Consider the following 22,621-nt stretch of genomic DNA (forward strand, 5'->3'; position numbering starts at 1 on the left):
AAAAATGTGTACTTATGCTTAAGGTCTGTGAGAGAGTAGAGAAAACAAATATGTTGTTCATTTTACAGGATTATGGCATTTAGGTCGGTTCATTACTGATAATCAAAGTGATTTTTATTGCTCATATAGCAATGACAATGGATGGTAGACAGTAGCTTCATGTGATCAATCAATCAATCAATCAATCAGTCAGTAATTTACCACTGATCTGCATTTAAGGTAGTCAACCATGCGGCTGATTCCATACATGTTGTTTTCCTAGCCTTTTCTTAAATAATTACAAAGAATTTGGATGTTTATTTAACATCTCCCTTGGTAAATGATTCCAATCCATAACTCTCCTTCCTATTAGTGAATATTTGCCCCAATTTGTCCTCTTGAATTCCACCTTTATCTTCAAATTGTGATCTTTCCTACTTTTAAAAACACCACTTAAACTTATTCGGCTACGAATGTCATTCCACGCCATCTCCCCTTCTCTGTCTTCCCATTGAACTGTGGTGCTGCTGAAGAAACCACCCAGAACATCGTAACAGTGTTGTCTGAGGGTGCAAGGAAGAACACCTGAAGCTCAGTACGTCTGGGATTGTAAATATTGTACAGCAGCCTTAAATGCCTATTTGTTTTCCTTTTCTGCATCGTATTCTTTGCCGAACTATAAATAAACAAACAAACAGAGAAGGGGCTTTTTTTAGAACGTCAAATTAATATCCATCATATTTAAATCTCTGTAAGGAGAACCAAATACAGTGCATGTTGGCCGTGCGGTTAGGGGCGCGCAGCTGTGAACTTGCATTCGGGAAATAGTGGGTTCGAATCCCACTGTCGGCACCCCTGAAGATGGTTTTCTGTGGTTTCCCATTTTCACATTAGGCAAATGCTGGGACTGTACCTTAATTAAGGCAACGCCCTCTTCGTTCCCACTCCTAGCCCTTTCCTATCCTTTCGTCGCAATATGACCTATCTGCGTCGGAACGACGTAAAGCCAATTGTAAAGAAAGGGAAACACCAAACTCGTAAAGTAAAATTTATGGGAAGAATATGAGACACACACAGTAGAGGATCTTTGATGGAATTGTTAATAACAGCCGACGTATAATGTACATAATTTCGCTATCAGCCATTTGATTCGGGTTGTAATATGGAACTCCCCAACATCTTGATATTATTTGCTTAATTTTAATTTGTAATGTTAATTTTCCCTGTACTTACCCAGAGAACAAATATTCCTTTGTATTGCTCAATTTTATAATTCAAAGTTTAAATTTTCCCTCTTTGTTTTTCAAACAGTAATGATTAAGTTTTAATTCCAAATTTCCCAACATTTCAAATGCACACGCCGTTGCCTGATAAAATCTTAACAAATCCCGCATATAAACATGGCACATGCACCATCATAGGTATGGAAAGTTATTATTTAATATTTACAATGTTTATTTTAAACTATTTAATCTCATTGTTTATGAAACTACACTCTGTTCTCACATATCTCACTATTTATTTCCTTAATTTTATCTCTCAGATAGGAGACGGAAAGGAATAGGTATAATGTTATATTATCTGATCACAACCTTATCTCCGTGAAAAGTTTCAGTGAATTAACACATTAACACTTTAACATCGTGTTAGCGTAATTGTCCTTTTCAGTGATAAAACTCAATATCATGGGAATGAAATGTTTATAAGCTGACAGTCAAAGGTACAAATCATATTAATGTTATCTCTGAATTATGTTGTCGAGTTCAAGTACTCCAGAAGCAGTATTGGTAAACTTACTCAAGCACAGTGCCACCGGTCTCACGCACTGGGTCCTTCTGAGCCCTGCTGGTACCTGCGTGAGTGACTTAAATACTGGCCGACTTCTTGTAACTGGAGCAAGGCACAATGAGAGGTGAAAAAAGTCGTACTTCTTCACGAAACTGGTATTTTTAACTCTCTGTTTCCTTACAAGTTAAGAAGTTCTCAGAACGGTACGGATTACCATTAAATTATCATCTTCAAGTGTCAGACATGTCATTTGCTCGAGCAAATAGCATCCATTAATGGAGAAATGATTTTCCAGGGACTCTGCTCAATTATGTAATTCTCGAAGAAGGTACCTTGCCAGGTAATTTTGAGTTTGTTTTTACTGAGGAGAGGATGCAAGTTAGAACATTCTAAGAAGGACTTCAAAACAATTTCTACATATTACTCCACTTTAAGCAAAGAGCAGAATCATTGAACGTATGATATTACAAATTACCCCTGTGGTTGAGGGTGCTAGAACAATATCCACGGTATTGCCTGACTGTAAGAGACGACTTACAGGGGTTCCAAGCTTCCAAGCACGACCACAGGACCATTAGCTGAGTGCTGGCATTGTTTTCACTTACTTTCATCTATCCTGTCCGACCTGACTTGGTCCACTCTTGTTCTTTTCCGACCCCGACGGTATTAGAGCACTCGAGGCTTAAGGAGTCTTTCATTTTCACTTCCTTCGTGGTTCTTTTCTTTGTTTTGGCCGATACCTGCATTTTTCGAAGTGTCGAATCCATTCCATATATACCCCCACAGGGCGTGAGTTTTCCTGAGCAGATTGTAGTCCAAATAAAATGTCAATGTATTATTAGGTCGTTTCAGTGCATGAAGTATCCACCGAACACGAAATAATAATAATAATAATAATAATAATAATAATAATAATAATAATAATAATAATAATAATAATAATAATAATAATAATTTTACGGTTTTCGGAGACTCCGAGTTGCCGAAATTTTGTCCTGCAGGAGTTGCTTTACATGCCTGTAAGTCTACCGAACTTATCCGGGTTGGAACCTGATAAGTTGGGTTCCGAAGGCCAACACCTTAAGTGTCTGAGGCACTCCGTCCGGCACCGAACCGGACACCGCTGGCATCCGAATCCACAACCTTCCGTTTTCACGACGCAGGGTCTGTTGTGACGACAATAGCTGTAGCTTAGTTCTTTTCCAACACGATTAATGTAAGCTACGCTACCATAGCTCAGTTGGTATGAGCATCCGACGCGAAGTCGGGAGGTTGTGAGTTCGGATCCCAGTGATGAGCGGTTAACTACTGAATATCTGATCGGTACTGAAACGGCCTCATAAGTTGAAAGTTTCTTTCGAAAGAACGGGGCGAGTTGTTCGTGCGGTCAGGGGCGCGCACATGTGAGCTTGCATTCTGGGGATAGTGAGTTCGAACCCCACTGTTGGAAGCCCTGGAGATGGTTTTCCGTGGTTTCTCATTTTCACACCTAGGCAAATGAAGGCGACGGTCGCTTCCTTCCCACTCCTAGATCTTTTCAATCCCATCGTTGCCGCAAGGCCTATCTGTGTCGGTGAAACGTAAAGTAACACTGTTATTTAAAAATTAAAAAAACCACGAGAAAAGCCGTAATGTTAAGCACCGGAAATACTAACGTTAACGGGGTCCACTCAGCCTTGGGAGGTCGACTGAGTAGAGCGGGGTACGATTCTCTCCTCGGCCATCATCGAAGTGGTTTTTGGTGGTTTTCCACTTCTCCAGACAAATGCTGGGATGGTATCTAACTTAAGGCCACGGCCGCTTCCTTCTCTCTTCCTTGTCTATCCCTTCCAATCTTCCCATCACCACACAAGGCCCCTGTTAGCATAGCAGGTGAGGCGGCCTGGGTAAGGCAATGGTCCTCCTTCCCAGTTGTAACTCCCGACCCAACGTCTCAAGCTCCAGGACACTGCCCTTGAGGCGGTAGCGGTGGGATCCCTCGCTGAGTCCGAGGGAAAAACCAACTCTGGAGGACAGACGGATTAATATTTAAGTTGTATGTAAATTTGTAAATGATGCTGGATTTAGAATGTTAAACTAGATGTATTTGTTTCAATGTTTTCTTTTCTTAAAATTGCTTGTCATACACGTGTTCTTGTTGTTGCTGTTGTTCTTGGATAATTCTTCTTCTTCTTCTTTATCTGCTTATCCTGGAAACCACGGAAAACCACTTCCAGAATGGGACCCCCTTCCAGCCCTTGTCCCACTTTTCAAATTTCTTGGCAGAGCCGGGAATCGAAGCCGGGTCTCCGGGGTTGGCAGCTAATCACCCTAACCACTACACCACAGAGGCGGACCTCTTGGACAACTACCGAATGTTTTAACTTCACTTCATTATCACACTACTCTAAGTGATTATTGCCACTGCAATGTATTTGTTAATAACTATTGTTATTATTTACGCACTAAAGTTTTCACTCGGATTCGTCCAGAATTGCCCAATGTATGTTATTCACTTTATGGTTACAGGTGGCATTTACATTTACCGTCGTATGAAGGATGTGTAAAATCCTCCGTGGCTCAGGCGGCAGCGCGCCAGCGTCTCACCGCTGGGTTCCGTGGTTCAAATTCCGATCACTCTATGTGAGATTTTTGCTGAACAAAGCGGAGTTGGGCCGTGATTGACCCCCTGAGATCTTTCGGAAATACTCTAAGTCAACACAAAATCTTGTCTAGGAATACAGCATAAACAATGTACGATTGTATTGCGAACATTGCTGTGGCTTTCCTTGCGCCTTGACTGCGCGTTCTGTCGTTACAGCACAAATTATCAGAAGTCACATGCTCTCACCTACGATTTACACCCTGCTGTGTGTTGGCGGACCGTAGTCCAGTTTTAATGTGGAGAATTGTAGGTGTCTGTCAAATGAAACATGTCTAAACGATCGGTGAATGTCTCGAATTAAAATAAATAGATTACCTCCATGCCTTTGCTGGCGAGATGTGGTGTTTACAGTGCACTGTGTCTTCTGGAATGGGCCAAAGCAATTTTGTTACTTTCATTGATCTGTCTCGGTGTCATCCTTGGCTTTGACAATATGAAAGTGACCGAGGTATGAGCTATGCTAGAAATGGCATTCATTATGAAGCCACTCCCTGTTATAAATGGTGTGAAAATATTGGTCAAAATGTCGGTTATTGCATGAATTTCAGTGGGCTTGACAGGCTGATAAGAAATAGCAACTTCTGATTCAGTAACGAAACCAACGGGAAACTACCTCACTCCTCATTTTCCTAGTATGCCTCTTCAGTGACACCTAGGCTAGCTATGACAGCTGTTGGCGTAGCTGTGGAGAATCAAATCAGTCTTAGGGTTGAATACCCAAAATACATTCATACATACAGATTATCTCCCCACCGTGCCCGCAACCCTCAGTACGCAGTTGTGACGGTTTGCATATACAATAGGGGAAGGAGTCCTCTAAATCTACAGCCATTCATGTAAGTTAAAAACGTTCAAATTAACATGCGCAAATATTTTTTGCCGGGCTGAGTGGCTCAGACGGTTGAGGCACTGGCTTTCTGACCCCAACTTGGCAGGTTCGATCCTGGCTCAGTCCGGTGGTATTTGAAGGTGCTCAAATACGTCAGCCTCGTGTCAGTAGATTTGCTGGCACGTAAAAGAACTCCTGTGGGACTAAATTCCGGCACCTCGGCGTCTCCGAAAACCGTAAAAGTAGTTAGTGGGACGTAAAACAAATAAGATTATTATTAATTAACGTGCTACGTACTACCTTGGCCTCGCCTTTTAGGAGTAGGACCCGTCCCTCTTACTTAGAAGCCTTACTTTCAATTCGTTGTTAGCCGGCGGATTTAATTTGTGAACTGTGGGGTGGAATGTGTTCCACACAGCCTCAGAAGAACTTACCGAGTATGGAATAGTTCATCTGATGCCAGAAAGGTCCTCAGTGAAAGCTGCAGGTTGACTACAGGTTGCTTAAAGCCTACTCCGACAGATAACTCTGTTACGTGGCTGGAATAGCGCCACGTAGAGAGGTAGCTGCCAACAGTGAGAGCCTTTACCAGCTGCATAACATAACAACGGCTGAGATCCCGGGAGAGCTTCCTGAGGACATCTGATGTCCTTACTGTCTCACCAGAGAAGGCAAGGCTGGAGCTGTGGAAGAAGAGTACCCTTCACCTCCGCAGATGGACATAATGAACTGGAGTGGAAGTTCCTGAACAGGCTACGATCAGGAGTGAGAAGGTCCAGGGATAACTTGAAGAAATGGGGGTTCAGCACAAGTGATACAAGTTGTGAATGTGGACAATAACAAACCACTAGCAACATGCTTCAGTGCACAGAGGATGATGATCTCCTACAAGCCACTCTGTGGGCATGTGTGGTATGAGCTCACGTGTTATGTCTTGTGTACTTTAAATTTTTATGTTTTGATTCGAAAATACCTTTCTTTTCTTCTTAATCCATTAACCATACAGGGTTGGTTTTTCCCTCGCACTCAGCGAAGGATCCCAGCCCTACCACCTCAAGAGCAGTGTCCTGGAGCCTGAGACTTTCGGTCGTGCAATTGAACTGGGGAGGAGGACCAGTACCTCGCCCAGGTGGTCTCATCTGCTATGCTGAGCAGGGGGCTTGTTGGGGATGGGAATATTGGAAGGGATAGACAAGGAAGAGGGAAGGAAACGGCCCTGGTCTTAAGTTAAGTACCATCTCGGCATTTGCCTGTAGAAGTGGAAAACCACTTCGAAGGTCGCTAAGGAGGGACTCCTCTACTTAGTTGACCTCCCGAGGCTGAGTGGACCCCTTTCCATCCCTCAAATCTCGTGGCAGAGCCGAGAATCGAACTCGATCCTTCGGGGATGGGAGCCAATCACACTAACGACTACACCACAGAAACGGACTGGGAGAAAATGATAATAATAATAATAGTAAAAAGAGTATTATCTCTGCTTCTTTTCACAGTCTTGTGAATTCGACTCTGATTGTATGCGATTCGAGAATTAAGGGCAGTATCAAGAAATCTACGTACTATGGCTCCGAAAGACATTACGCTGACACATTACATTCCAGGACACGCAGAGCATCTGACTGGACTTGAGTAGTCTTGGCTAGCCGATGCTCCTCATGTGTCGTAAGAGTCCAATATCATCAAGGAAAATAAAGAACCATGTTTCTTCTTGCTAATTTCTTAGGCAAGTTCCGGCGAATAATAGGCGCGGTGAGGCAATCTGACCCGCATCATACCAGTTGACGGTTGGCCTTCTTGTGGTACGACATTACGTCTGCTTACGATTAGAATTTCTCAATTGTTCCAAATTTATGCCACTTATCAACATATGGAAGTAGCAGAAGGAATGTCACAGTAAAATTTATTGAAGGAAGTGAGTAGACCGGATTTTAGGCGATAATGCGTTAAAATTCAAACACGCAAGCATACCCAAGTCCGCATAAGGGTTCTGGTATGGCATTTTCATAAACATTAGGGGTAAGGCCTATTAGACCCCTAGAAATTATGTTACACTCCCTACATTACGTGAGCGCGGGCTATGCGACATTTCTTTGTAAACAAATTACTTTGCATTCTCACCTACAACATCCGAGCTGCAGCCATGAACCTGTATATTTTTACAGCCCTACCTGGTGACCAAAGTTTTAAGAAACGATATACTTCCAAATGAGACTTGTACAACATTTCAAATTCGACTTACAAGAGTTTCAAAGGGTTGAACAAGAGTATATCCGGAATTAGTATTGTTTAAATTTTCTAGGCTGCGATATAAAACACAGCTTCGTGTTTTCATTTAAATATTCTTAATAAAGTACGAAAAATTTAATTTCTGTTTACTTTTATATTGAAAACATTTCTTAACAGACAAAGTAGGTGTCTCCATACTATGAAAAACGTGAAATTAAGCAATTTCCTCAATTGTGCTGAAAGTTGAAGGGAAAAAGTGCCAGGGAAGGTTTCAAATTCTGAGAAATGGATAGCTCTATCAACTAAAAAATTTCGAAAATCACACCTGGCCAAAATGAAGTTCTGGAGAAACTTTCTAAAATCACTTGTTTCTCTACTCGTTTTCTTTTTTATTCACTTTCTAGACAAATTAACTTAATTACATGATTCTTTCTGTAATGTGTTCCTGGTTTCAATACGCTCTGGCGTTTTTAATTTTTGATAAATGTCCACACGAATGTAGTTATAAGGCCTTAAGTCAAACTGTGCACTGACTCACATTAGCGCTCGTAGTGGTAGAAAAAGGCAAACTGCTAATCTAATCGACCGGATAACGATGATTAAGAAAGGGATTTTAATTTTTAGGAATAAATAATGAATATATCTTCCTACTTTATTATATTTTATTTATCTAAAATGCACAGCTCATATCCTTAGGATGTTTCCAACATTGAGTTGCTTGCCTCAAGGGCTACAATTGTAAATTTTTGAAATTCGACTTACAAGGCGGTGCAAAGGAATGGAAACGTGTATATTGGAAATTACTTTTTAATTTTATTCTACTTTTTTTTAATTTTCTTGGCTGCGCCATAAAATAAATCGATTTCGCATTAGGAAATCCCTCATATATATAACTAAAAGACTATCTCTGCTTAAGTCATTACTAAATACAATCCCTCGTATTTGCAATTAAAACATTCCCGGGAGATGCCGCGGTGGGTAATGCAAGTAACTCGCATTCTTTCCAAAAATGTGATATCCTATTAATATGTTCTCTTACATCTGGCTCACTCGGTGAAGAAATACCACCGTGTTGTCTGTGAAGAGGCTACAAATTTGTTAATTTACGCATGAATTACTAGATAAAAGCAATATGAGCGCGCAGGGAAGATTACGAAACAAAATATACCAAAAAATCGGACGTTAGCTGTCCTAAAAATTTCACAAAAGCTACGAGAGAAATGGACAGTTTTGTTTATGTTACGTATATCTAGAAAAGGCATATGGGAGGGTACCGGAGGACTATGATATTACGTGATTAAAAGCGATCAAAGGCATTTATGTTGACAATTGGGCTGCAGTGAGAATTCATAGTAGAAAGAGACCTTGCTTAGGTACTTAATGGGGTTAGATAATGCTATAATCTTTCACCTGTGTCGTTCATAGTTTACATGGAACATCTACTGAAAGATATAAACTGGCAGGGAAATATAGTTAGCAGTCTGGTCTGTGCTGATGACTTGGTCTTAATGGCAGATTATACCGAAACCCTGCAGTTTAATATCTTGGAACTTTCCAAGGCTAAATTGATATCGATTGGTAAGAAATCCAAGAGAACTGAATGTCAGATTGGTGATACAAAGCTGGAACAGGTAGATCATTTCAAGTATTTAGGATGCGTGTTCTCCCAGGATGATAGTACAGTAAGTGAGATTGAATCAAGGTGCAGCAAAACTAATGCAGTGAGCTCACAGTTATGATCAACAGTGTTCTGTAAGAAGGAAGTCAACTCGCGGACGAAACTATCTTCACATCGGTCTGTTTTCAGACCGACTTTGCTTTACGGGAGTGAAATCTGGGTGGACTCAAAATACCTTATTCATAAGTTCGAAGTAACAGACATGAAAGTAGCGAGAATGATTGCTGGTACGAACAGGTGGGAACAATGGCAAGAGCGTAGTCAGAATGAGGCCATGAATAAGTTAGGAATGAACTTCATTTTTAAAGATGTACGTACGTATAAGTAGGGGGCATATGAGGCCAATGGAGGAAGGTACGTTGCCTAGGATAATAATGGACTCTATTATAAAGGGTAAGAGAAGTAGAGGGAGACCAACGTGCTGATTGTTAGACTCATTTTCTAACGATTTAAAGATAGTGCTGCCAAATTCCGTCCCCGCGCCTAATTTTGCCTTCCTAGGGATTTCCAGTTTGCACGGTTAGTTCTTAATGTTTAGCCTCATGCCATTGTCTTGTTGTGTGCACCACGTTTACTTTCCGTGTACGAGGAGGATTCATTTTTCATACTGAGCTAAGTTAGTGCAGTATTCAGATCAAGAGCCTGCTGTGCCTAGACCGAGCACTGATATATGTATGAAATACTGGGCTGCATTTCAGTCGTGTGGTGTAGTTCCTGGCGTGGTTGGCATCAGTTACTGTAGCGGCCATTATCATAAATCAGGGAATGTTCGTAATTTCGTCCCCCTTCATTTTATTTGTTATATATGAATTTTAATATTATTTTCAGATAGGAAAACGCAAGCAGTTGGATAAGGAAGCTATGGAAAATTCTATTAAGACAGTGAGAACAAGATAATGTGTTACAAACGTGAAAATAAAGCGTTTAACGTCCTACAAGCATCGCCGAAATATTATGTTAAAGAGAATGCCATGGAAATACTTTTCATAAATGGTCTCGAGGTAATTCATTATATGGAAAGTGTTTGGTAAGGCTAGAAAGGCAAAATATTTGAAAATTAATTGTACTTCTCATAAATTTGGTGAGGGACGAAAATACGAACACATTTTTTTGGTAGTTTAGTTATCGTAGTGTCTGTGTTTACGTCAAATATTTACGACCGTACGTTGTAACAGTTCCATTGTAACTTGCCCATAAGTGGGGAATATATTCAGTAATATATATACCAATTCCTAGCCTTGTCTATAATTTTCCTGAATTTCCACGAGTCCAAATCTGCTAGGGGGACGAAATATGGCGCCCCTGCCTTATAGAAATAAACGAGGCCACAAGACTAGTTATAAAATAGAGTACTGTGGCGGTGATTAGTGAATTCACAGTGGTTTGCAGACTGAACGCTGACAAGCATAATGGTCTATAATGAAGATGTATGTTATTTAAAATATTTATCAGAGGTTGTCTTCAACAAGGAAGGTATATAGCAAACAATTCAATTTAAGATGATGTATTCTTCTACAAACCTCTCCATTTATCAACTACTGGAAATTTGTTCGTAAGTAGAAATATCACGAGGTCGTCTTACGCGCAGGAAGTATTTTTTCCTTAATTGCCGCCTCCTGGCGGAAAATGTACAAACTAATATACAAATTGTGGCGCTGTTTCCCGTTACTGGGTAATTGGCATTGTGTCAAGGTGGGCACGCATGAGACGAATAAATGATGGTTGGGAACTACCTGCACGTCATACTGGAGTTCCTTCAATGAGCTGTGGAATACTACGCTTCACGGTATGTGACTAAGTTGTGAACCAAGAATATGCAACAATTACACCTGTGGTGAAAGAACAACACGCAAGAAAGAAAATCCGGAAATTACAGTCTAAGTATGTAGAGTTACATAAGGACAAGGAGCTCTGATTACTGGGTGTACTCCTAATGCGTATGCAAATATTTCGACAGCGTCGTAGAACGGGGTGTAGGATGAATTCAGCTATTTGGCTTTAAGTCGCACCGGGACCACAGACAGATCGCTTGGTGACGATGGGGTAGATTTAGGAAGGAAGGAACCTGTGTAATCTATGTACAGCCACACACTTGTCTATAGTAAAAATGAGAAACCTGCGAAAAACCATCTTCATGGGTACCCACTGTTCAAGCACGTAATTACATGACACAAACCACGTAGCCAACTCGCTCAGCGGGCTTGTTATTACCGCATGCGGAAATCTAAACAGCACTGAAATGTTATTTCATTTGCCTGGTTCAGTATGTGGACCTCCACGTGCCACACATGGGTCATAAGTAGTGTCCACATCTTTAGGTGCTCATAGGTTAGAATACGAACTTCAGCGAGTAACAAATATACTTTACCTTTTACAACGGTTGTGCTATGAGATTTGCATAAATATTAGGGATACTGCCTATAGAACTCCTAGAGCTTATGTCACTCTTGCTGCACAATAGGAGAACGGGTTGCAGGACACTTCATAATAACCAAAGTAATTTGCATTCTAAGCTATTACTTCCTAAAAATTCTAGGTCTATGCATAAGTTTTCTGAATATTATTTAAAAGTTGAAGAACAAAGATTGCTGTAGGTAGGTCATCTGCATTGTAAATTGATTCTTTCAAAATGCCCCTTATGAGGGATCTGGGACTGTTAGCTCTGGGGATGGGGAATGGAGTTTGACAAGAAATTAGGTGATCTCCAAACTGTCATTGAAGAAGTGCAAGTGACTCCCCAATTATACGCACTGTAGCTCAAAACATTGTCGTTGGAGGGTAAGTCTAAGTTTCGGGCGCGACAAAAACGGTACAAATCCTGCATGAATTGAGCAATAATGAGGTCCCTGTAAACTGGTTTTGGATTCCGTGTAGTATCTTCGACGAAATAAGGACGCTATATTCCACCACCAGACATGGCGCACCGAATCGTAGCCCGCGCTGCAATATTGTAATCGGGACCATTCGTCCCTTTCTGTTAGACGCTGAAAAACTTCAATTAGGTACGAAAAACCATCCAGCTCTTTTAACATCCGCTGAACAGACACGTCGTTCGTCGTAGACTTCGCTTTGGGAACTGGAACACCTGCTGGAGAAGTCGCCCATTATTTTCGTTTGTGATGACTGTATTTGGGCGCACTGTTGTCGCCCCCTTCGTTGACATAAGACTGTCACTGTTCTTTTACTAGGTGTCTCCTTACTAGATCGCTCGGCATATTGTTCTTTGACATGAATCAAACTCGGTCCATTGTTATGCCCCAAACCGCATGACCGAAAATAATGTTCCATGTTAAACAAATTCTTCTCTGTTGTGCAATGGGCAATACCAGAGATTAACATAGTACTGAATTTACAACATGTCTGGTGATTATTTTTGAGATAGGTAATATTCTACTGTTCACTTTGGGAGGTGACACTCTTTGATTCGAGAATTGGATAAAGATTCAAAGGAAATCAGCACGATTTGTTCTGGGTGATTTCCGACAAAAGAGTAGTGTTATGAAATTTTTTTTCAAACTTTGGGCTGGAAATACTTGGGAGAAAGGAGACAAAAACCTCGACAAAGCGAGAAGTTCCGATATGGCTTAGAATGACATTTGTAGGGGAATAAGGCTCAGTGGAGAGTTTAAAAGTAGGAAGGATCATATTATGAAGATAGTTGGAATTCAAAAGGGAAATTTTGAAAAATATCCATTTATAGGCAGATGGCTTGGGAAAGAAATAATTTTTCTTAATCTGCTTACCCTCCAGGGTTGGCTTTTCCCTCGGACTCGGTGAGGGATCCCACCTCTACCGCCTCAAGGGCAGTGCCCTGGGTCGGTGGGATACAACTGGGGAGGAGGACCAGTGCCTAGCCCAGGCTGCCTCACCTGCTATGCTGAACAGGGGCCTTATGGCGGGATGGGAAAATCGGAAGGGATAGACACGGAAGAGGGAAATAAGCGGCCGTGGTCTTAAGTTAGGTACCATCCCGGCATTTGCCTGGATGGGAAACCACGGAAAACCACTTCGAGGATGGCTGAGGTGGGAATCTAACCCGGCCCTCCCGGGGTGACGGCTAATCACACTAACCACTACACCATAGAGGCGGCTCTAGAAATAATTTACTGAGGGAAATGGTTGACAAATTCCCAACTTCTTTAAAATCATTTAAGGCTAGGTAATCTGTCACCAGGACGACACACCTAAATGCAGATCAGTCGCGCGTTATAAATTATTTACTTGAACTCTCTGCATTCACGCGATATGTTCAATTCAGAAGAAAACTGGCACAGCCCATTTTTCTAACATGTTTAGAAGAATGGGATCTGACTCTGGATTGCCAGAATTTTGTCCCACGTGAGATAGATGGTTGGACAGAGTTTATGGACTGTGCCAGAAGAGATGAATTAGAGAAATAAATAAGGTTAGACAGGTCAAGGATATTATTAATGGCACCAAAAATAAGTTTCCCTATTATTATGAGTTCTCAACACGATAATATATTCCACAGTGCGCTGAGTTTAATGTGTTTCCTGATAGCTGAGGGGGTGTGGCAGTGACAGCTTCCCCTAGAGGAACATAGTGGATGCGTGGCTGAGGTGGTGAAGGCATGCTTGGCTCATGTTGTAGGTTGTGTATTCTCCGTCAGAAACAAAATTTCCACTTCCGGAGGTGCACATACGGTGCTGAGGTTCAATCAGCCTACACCAAAAATGAGTACCAGGTCAATTCCTGGGGGTTAAAGGCGGCCGGGCGTAGAGCTAACAACTCTATCTCACCAAGTGCCGCCCACTGTGGGTGGGGAACGCAGACGAATACATCGACGGTATACCCTGCCTGTCGTAAGAGGCCTCCAATGCTCTAATACCGTCCGGCTCTCAACTTGGGTTGGCGACCAAGGGGTCCCTTAGCTGAGCTTTTTATTTTCACAGACTTCGTGGCCGTAGTCTTTCCCTGTCCGGCACTTCATTTCTCGAAGTGTCTCTCTCTCTCTCTCTCTCTCTCTCTCTCTCTCTCTCTCTCTCTCTCTCTCTCTCTCTCTCTCTGTGAGATGCAGAGGAAGAATATATCCACGGTATCCCCTGTCGGTTGTAAGAGGCTACTAAAAGGGGTGACCAAGAGATGATGACATTAGAAGCATGAGGCTACTTGCGATTAGTACATCTACATGTGTCTGGATGTGCCCACTCTTAGAGCAATAATCTCTACTACCTGAGGGACTCGAACCTCTACAGCCTCCAAGTGGGTCTGGTGGTTAGTATCATCGGGGGAGGATTGCTATGGGAGTCGTACCATTATATGAAGAACACCATGTGTCTGTGATACATCACTATGTGAACAATATCATGAGTATACGTGGCCGTGATTAGTCCCACTATGTGAGGAATATCGTGGGTTTGTCTTAGCGGTCAGTGGTGCCATTATGTGTGACAAACTATGGCTCTGCCGGGCTGAGTGGATCGGACAGTTGAGGCGCTGGCCTTCTGACCCCAACTTGGCAGGTTCGATCCTGGCTCAATCCGGTGGCATTTGAAGGTGCTCAAATACGTCAGCCCCGTGTCGGTAGATTTGCTGGCACGTAAAAGAACTCCTGCGGGACTAAATTCCGGCACCTCGGCGTCTCCGAAAACCGTAAAAGAGTAGTTAGTGGGACGTAAAGCAAATAACATTATTATTATTATTATTATTATGTCCGCCTCTGTGGTGTAGTGGTTAGCGTGATTAGCTGCCACACCCGGAGGCCCGGGTTCGATTCCCGGCTCTGCCACGAAATTTGAAAAGTGGTACGAGGGCTGGAACGGGGTCCCCTCAGACTCGGGAGGTCAATTGAGTAGAGGTGGGTTCGATTCCCACCTCAGCCATCCTGGAAGTGGTTTTCCGTGGTTTCCCACTTCTCCTCCAGGCGAATGCCGGGATGGTACCTAACTTAAGGCCACGGCCGCTTCCTTCCCTCTTCCTTGCCTATCCCTTTCAATATTCCCATCCCTCCACAAGGCCCCTGTTCAGCATAGCAGGTGAGGCCGCCTGGGCGAGGTACTGGTCATACTCCCCAGTTGTATCCCCCGACCAAGAGTCTGCCCTTGGACACTGCCCTTGAGGCGGTAGACGTGGGATCCCTCGCTAAGTCCGAGGGAAAAACCGAACCTGGAGGGTAAACAGATGATGATGATTATTATTATTATTATTATTATTATTATTATTATTATTATTATTATTATTATTATTATTATTATTATTATTATTATTAAACCATGGCTCTACAGTTACCTGTGATTAGTACCATTGTGCCAACGGCCGTAGCCGTGTTGAAACACCGGATCCCGTGAGATCTCCGAAGTTAAGCAACATGGGGCGTGGTCAGGAGTTGGATGGGTTGCCACGCGCTGTTGGTGGGGGTAAGGGAATGGAGGAGCGGAAAGGAACTGGCCATCCTACCGCACGTAAACTCCGGCTCAGGAACACCTCTGCGGAGGTTCGGACCTGCCTTCGGGCAGAATAACCCTTACCTAATACCATTGAGGTGCCGATGACCCAGATTTTGGACCCATTTAGATACTAATTATCATCCCAATAATTAAGGGATTCTGAATTGGATCCACTGTTTTTTTTATTACCACCCATTTCAGATTCTAGTCAGTGGATACATTTTGAAGTTAGGCCCCTTTAATCATCAAACACCACCATCATCCAAGAAATGCCGGGTTACGGATACCTAGTGGAAGGCTTTACCTCCCACCCTTCTCAGGGCATTCATGGCCTGTACAGAGATGGCATTGCTTGCTTTTAATAAACCAAAATATGAATTGCTTTACCACTTTATACGTCCAAGTACCCTGAAGTTCTTTTTCTTCATTCCCAATGTGTTCATTCTGAAGTATCAGAGTGCTAAGCGCTATTCGCACCTTCAGAGAAGCTCATTGGAGACATTTAATGCACACTATAACGATCCTACATAAACTTGGTGCTGTTACAACCATTCTATAGTCACGGATGGCCTGTCAGGATTGGTTTAAAATTCGTAACCGGTATATTTTACAACTGTTACTACATTTTTTGTTCTACTTCCTTTTAACATATACAATATCAGTTTTATGAACATTTTCCTCTTATTATATTTAATTTATTTCAATTTAATTTAATATAATTTATCAATACTTGCATTATTGTTAATAATATTCAATTATATTTAATTTTTGTAAAGTAATACAATGTAATATATACATATTCAATACCTTGTTAGATGGAAGAGAAGACCTAAAGACCTTATACTTGCTAGGTAAAGTAATCAATTGCTTACTCACTCACTCACTCACTCAGTACCTGAGGCTGCACTTTGACGATGCGTCTCTTGTTTATTATCACGAGACTGATCTAGATATGGTCCCACGATTTAGGAGTAGCGTACTTATTTCTTATCAGGATGCATCGTGTTCGATTCCAGGCCGAGTCATGGATATTAAACTGGATCTAACGGCTGTTTCGATGTCTAATATGCCTGGTATAAAACAGTTCAGGAGATACTGACATAGCGGCAAGGAAAGCGATAAACAACGTGTGAAGGTATATGTCACACTGACAACGCGGTACCTCGAAATCTGCAGGTCTTCGAACTGTGCAGCAGTCATTTGGTAGGCCAGGTGATAGTCTTCTTGACAATATTTTCTTAAGGCAAGGGATTTCCTTTGTCTATCAACACTTGAATATCATCTGTGTTTTCTCTCATTCCTAAAGTCATAAATTTGTTTCCAAAACGTTGAACCTATGTTGTATCCCTGCGGGATACCACTCGCTTAGTCACATGGTGATTAATCCTCTGAGGTCAGTATTCCCGCGTGCCATGAAACCGGCTTGAATTCTTTGAACACTGGGTGTGTAAACTATATCCCAAGGGAGCTCCCAATAAGGTGCTGAGCGCCCTTGAACTTGCTGGGAACATTTTATGAATTCCTAGCGCGTTCCAAAACCAGTCTACCCATTGTTGTTGGTAGCAAGGGTTTCCCCACCCTTGCCGTGACGCATCTTCGGATACTGGTCTGATTGCCTGAAGTATGTGCATAGAATGTTGAACATCGGAAATGGAGGAAGTGACCACTTAATGTGCGAGACGAAGCGGCTGCGTTGGAGGGAGTGTCTAGCAGTGAATAACACACTGTGCGAGCCTTTTCTTCTTGTGATCCAGTGGAGTGCTACAGTGTCTGCCCATGAGGTGCTTACCTCTCCTGAAATCTCGTCTTCTTACGAGAAAGTAAAGAGTCCGCCTCTGTGGTGTCATTACCTGCCACACCCGGAGGCACGGGTTCGATTCCCAGCTCTACGACGAAATTTGAAAAAGTGGTACAAGGGCTGGAACGAGGTCATCTCAGCTTCGGGAGATTAACTAAGTAGAGGGACGTTCGATTCCTACTTCAGCCATCCTCGAAGTGGTTTTTCGTGGTTGCCCACTTCTTCTCCAGAAAAATGCTGGGATGCTACCTAGAGTAACATAAGGACACGGCCGCTTCCTTCTCTCTTCCTTGTTTATTCCTTCCGATGTTGCCATCCTCCCACAAGGCCCCTGTTCAGAATACCAGGTGAGGCGGTCTGGACGAAGTACTGGTCCTCGTCGCCAGTTTCACCCTCCCCCCCCCCCCCGACTCAAAGTTTCACGCTCCAGGACATTGCCCTTGAGGCAGTAGAGGTGGAATCCCTCGCTGAGTCAGAGGGAAAGACCAAACCTTGAGGTAAACGAATTAATAAAGAAAGAAGTTTGTTCTGTTCAATCAGACTTTATCTTCCTCTTTCTTACTTAAAAAGTCCATAAATCGTTTATTAATATCATTTTACGTCATCTCTCCGCTGATAGTTTGGAACATACCGCGTAGTCCAACAGCTCATCTCCTTACTCTCAAGTTCTAAGTTTGATACATTTTCTTGACACTACACTTTAGAAGTAATAGACATGATTGCTGGTACAAATAGGTGGGGACAGAGGTAGGAGGGAACTCGGAATGAGGATATTAAATACTGTGAATATAAGCCTACATGAAATAAAACAAAGGCAGATTTTTAAAAATAAGTATTAAAAGGATAACAGCAAACATTTTAACGGGGCGCAGCTGGCGATAAGGCAAGTTAATAACGTCTGAATTCATAAAGTGGAAGCAGAAGTTTGTAATATTGTTTATTAAGCAAAATGTCTGATCTAACAAACAAATCATTGTCGAACAAATGTGCTGTAACATACAGCATATTAATGATATTATTCATCATAAAAATAAAAAGTACAAAATGCCCTAATATGCAATATTTATTCTCCCACCCAAAACGTGGTTACGAACACTGCTCTTGTGCAATGAAAAATTTAATGTTGCCCGCTACAATGTGAGTAATAAAGGTGGTAGATACTTTTACACTCGGCGTGTCGTAACCCAGCAAAATATAAATTTTATAAGCAACTTCGTGCAGCACGAGTCGTGTAAGGACATAAGGGTGTTTGTCTGGGAGTTAATGTACCTTTAGACAAGAACTGTAAAATTTGTCTATGTTTAATTGAGTGCGAAGTAACCGAAGACAGTTCCAAGATTACCATGACAGCCGTTGTGAATAAATCGCTCCGTTAGAATTCAAGAGGAAAACCTGGGGCAAATATTCATTTACAGGAGGAGAAGTACGGGATTTTAAGAAGGGGAGAAGGGAGCTAAATACTGAATTTATCATACAAACAATTGCTGCCTAACGAAAGTGAAAAGGATGCTCGACAGAATAGGAATGGAAAGCTACTGATGTAAAGAGATTCAGGAATTCGGTAAGAAAGTAATGGTCAGAGTGAGAAACAGACGATTATGGCAGAATATGGAACTAAAAGCACACTGCTGAAATTTTGTAAAATCACACACAATATTACAATAAAGAGTGAAAGGCTTCCTAACAGAGAAGTGGGAGGAATGGGAATTTATAAAAATAACGGTCAGAGAGAGAGAGAGAGAGCAATAAAAATCCGTGTCTACTCTATGGAGGAGAAATGGAAGAAACGGATCTGTTAAGAGTTTGTAGGGCAACAGAAGCACGAAGAGCAAAATATCTGGGAAGTGACTATAAAATAAAAATGAGAGGTGAGAGAAAATTCTAAGACAACTGCTGAACTATTAAGTAAAAAGTGGATTACACCTAGAAGAATAACATTTTTTATTTTAAAAAGTATGTGGAAAAGGGAAATTAAAAGTATCAACACAAATACGAACGAGAATAAGATGGATAATAGTTCTGAGTAATGAATATAATCACTAGTAGGTTAAATAGAATATCAAATGTAGTAATGTATAAATTGTTGTTTCATCGTGTCATTATCTTCTATTCTGAATTCAGCCGTTAAGCGTTGTTAAGTGATATGCCGGTATATTGAAATTAAAAAGGAATACCCTGATGACCATAAATAGACACTTACGCCTTCTATAGATTTATATACATTTCAGAATCTGGCGGAACTCGAGGCAACACCTAATTGACTGTGCTATTCGAGTAATCCATTACAGAGCGGTGCTCCTGAAAGATGAAATACATTGATTTAAAAGTACTTTTTTTCCTGTCCAATTTCGTTAGAGTAAGTATAAATTAGCATTGGAGTTAAGCGAGAGCCTTGAGGCATCACGCTCACTGTATGAGTGCTAAAGTTTGGAGGCGATCCAGAGGAAGATCATTATGACATTCACGCACACTGCTGGCATCACATCGCGGAGCGTCCACCTCACTCGAGTGATGTATGCGGCACTGACCTTAGATCACATCACAGCCACAGCTCACATGCACAAGAGCTATTACTGTTTCTAGAGACGCAATAATTTCGTTTAAAGTGTTCCGGGAAGAAGCACAGTGTCGTGCGGCCACAGTCGTTGCTACGGTAACCCACTTGCTACTCTCATTACAGGAGAGGTCTTTCCGGCACACTCCTTGACTGTGGCGTAACTCTGAGCTGTAAACGTAGTAGATCCCTGGCCACTCGAAGAAATGACTTATCGTAAAACTTACGTAGTGAGGGTAGATCAGACACGATAAGCAACAACTTCACGTAAGTACTGCAACTGGATGCAAAAGCAGGGATGTCTGTAAAAGCAAGCATTGATTGATTTATTGATTGATTGATTGATCGATCGATTGATTGATTGATTGATTGATTGATTGATTGATTGATTGATTGATTGATTGATTGATTGATTGATTGATTGATTGATTGATTGATTGATTGATTGATTGATTGATTGATTAAATATTTATTTATTTATTTAATTATTTATTTGTTTATTTATTTATTTATTTATTTATTTATTTATGTATTTATTTATTTATTTATTTCTTTCTTTCTTTCTTTCTTTCTTTCTTTCTTTCTTTCTTTATTGTTGGAGTGTAGAGGATTCGCTACACAGTTAAAATGTTAAGACTGTATATGGTTGAAAATCTCGGACAGTTTTTTCCTGCCGTGAACTTAGGTCAGCGATTTTTATAATTTTCTTGCTCATAACGAATGGACGCAGAGAGCTCTTGCCGTCATATGTATGAAAAGTACTCGTGCACATACTTCTAGTGCTCTTTATTTCATTACTATGACGTCGTTTGCCTCAGCGTGTACGCATCATTTTCCTCTAAGCCTCAACGAGTTTGCAGTTCATGCATTTTCCATAGATCGTTTTCCTACACCATTGTTCTCCGAGCCTACAAGTTAGCCTATAAATTAATCACAGTATCTTAAATAAAAACGATATAATAGTAATAATAATAATAATAATAATAATAATAATAATAATAATAATAATATGTAAACCCCTTGTTGGTGGGGGACTCAGCCGGACGAAGAATACACCACAGGACTGACCAAGGGATGGTGGATCTTGAACCTTGAGGTTATCTATGATTAGTACCATTATGAAGGGCCGGTGACCTGGATTTTGGACCCCTTTGGACAACAACTATCATCAACTTACGATTTTGCTTCGGAAACAGTACCTTGTTCAGTTTATATCATTGTCTTGAGTTGTTTTATGGGACGATAGGACATTGCAGGCCGCATCCACTAATTGTTTTAAGTTCATAATCATTTTTCATCAAATCTTTTTAATTCTAGTCAGCGGATGAATTTTGAAATTTTAATTGTCGTTACATTCCCTGCCATCTGGCACCCTTATTGATCGATGACCTAGATGTTAGGCCCTTTTAAACAACAAACAGCACCATCACAATGTGTGTAAATAGGATGAAGAAAACCTACAACCTGCTTTCCCGTCAGTAACTGGCTCAGGAATGGAATGAATTAAGCCCCTATCTTATGGCGGGGATGGGAATTGTCCCGGCTGCCGAGACCTGTCGCACTCCTCTGGAGCAATGATAAATGACTGACAGGTGAAATGAAATGATAGTGGAGAGTGTTGGTGGAATGAAAGATGACAGGGAAAACCGGTGTACCCGCAGAAAAACCTGCCCCGCCTCCGCTTCGTCCAGCACAAATCTAACATGGGATTTGAACCACGGAGGCTTATGAAAAAAAAGAAATGTAAATAAATTAATAAGTAAATAGGTAAATTAAATAATTAATACAGCAATTCGTATATGAATTAAAATTGAAAAGTAATGACGTAGATCTTGTTTCTCATACGGACCGTGAAATATTTGTCCCGAATCAGTGAAGGCATTATTTTAATTTATGAAATTATAAAGTTTCCAGCGTTTCCGCACCAGTATGCCAATTTGGGCTCGTGAGTTGGTAACTTGCACACCCACCGAGACGCATGGCTAGTGGATATGGTGGAGGCCACGGCGTAGGCTACTTGGAACCACAGGCAGTGGCAAAACACTCTGAGAGACTGCTGCCTGCTAAGCCATCAAATGATGCAGATGTTGTTCCCCAAGGGGAACGTGAAATATTTGTAAATGATTTAAGATATGAAAAAGTAAATTAATTTTAAAAATAGTAATAATAAATAGATTCTTAAAGTAATAAATACATGACATAATAAATTAATGCAGAAAGGAACGCGTAAGTATATATAGTCGGTTATAAGATCGTGAGGATCGTACGCTGCAGTGTGTCTTATTTAAAATAATAAAAGGGGAGCTGCGAGGACGCGAGAAGAAAGGAAGTTTCAGAGGAAATTCATTTGACCACAGAAAATGCTGATGGGAGTTGGAGGAAAATAAAGTGCACGAAGCTGAACCAGAAAGTGATGAACAACTACAATAAGGAATTCGAAATGCCTGTACTACACTGACATTTGAATTGTTGAGACGTGTCCAGCACTGGATGGCCATCAGGGACATGTTTTTGAGAATATCTATTATGAGTAGTTGTAGAAGGAAACGTTGTGGTGACATTCCAATTTTCGGAGCTTTGAAGCTATAACAACATGTATTAGTGTTTGCTTCTTAAATTACATTTCATTTTCTGCATCTTTGGCTTGTTTACAAACCCAGTCTGTTATGTGTACGTGTGTATTAAGATGATTGCAATTAGTTTCACAACATCCAAAATACA

This window comes from Anabrus simplex, chromosome 14 (assembly GCF_040414725.1).
Source record: "Anabrus simplex isolate iqAnaSimp1 chromosome 14, ASM4041472v1, whole genome shotgun sequence".
Lineage (NCBI taxonomy): Eukaryota > Metazoa > Arthropoda > Insecta > Orthoptera > Tettigoniidae > Anabrus > Anabrus simplex.